The sequence below is a fragment of the Eimeria mitis genome, genomic scaffold (assembly GCF_000499745.2).
Source record: "Eimeria mitis Houghton genomic scaffold, Emh_scaff1018, whole genome shotgun sequence".
NCBI lineage: Eukaryota > Apicomplexa > Conoidasida > Eucoccidiorida > Eimeriidae > Eimeria > Eimeria mitis.
In genome coordinates, this window is record NW_013567113.1 from 12417 (window position 1) to 13016 (window position 600).

Genomic DNA, 600 nt, shown 5'->3' on the forward strand with positions numbered 1-600 from the left:
GCTGCTATGGTGTTGATGCTGCTGTGTCTCCTTCTGTCTCCTTCTGTCTCCCTTTGTCTCCTTTTGTCTCTCTTTGTTTCCTTTTGTCTCCTTTTGTCTCCGTTTGTCTCCTTTTGTCTGTATAACCCCCCTGTGTCTCCTTTGTCTCCTTCTGTCTCCTTTTCTCTCCTTTTCTCTCCTTCTGTCTCCTTTTATCTCCATACCTATCCCCCTTCTGTCTCCTCTGTCTCCTTTGTCTCCCTTTCTCTCCCTTTATCTCTTTTTCTCTCTACACCTAACCCCCTTCTGTCTCCTTTTCTCTCCCTCTGTCTCTTTTTATCTCTATAGCCCCCTCCTGTCTCCTCTGTCTCCTCTGTCTCCTTTGTCTCCTTTCATCTCTACACCTAACCCCCTTCTGTCTCCTTTTCTCTCCCTTTGTCTCCTTTTATCTCCTGTTCTCTTCCTTTGTCTCCATAAACCCCTTCTGTCTCCTTTTCTCTCCCTCTGTCTCCTTTTCTCTCCCTTTGTCTCCTTTTATCTCCCTTTATCTCTACACCTAACCCCCATCTGTCTCCTCTGTCTCCTTTGTCTCTTTTTTTTTTTTTTTTTTTTTTTTTTTTT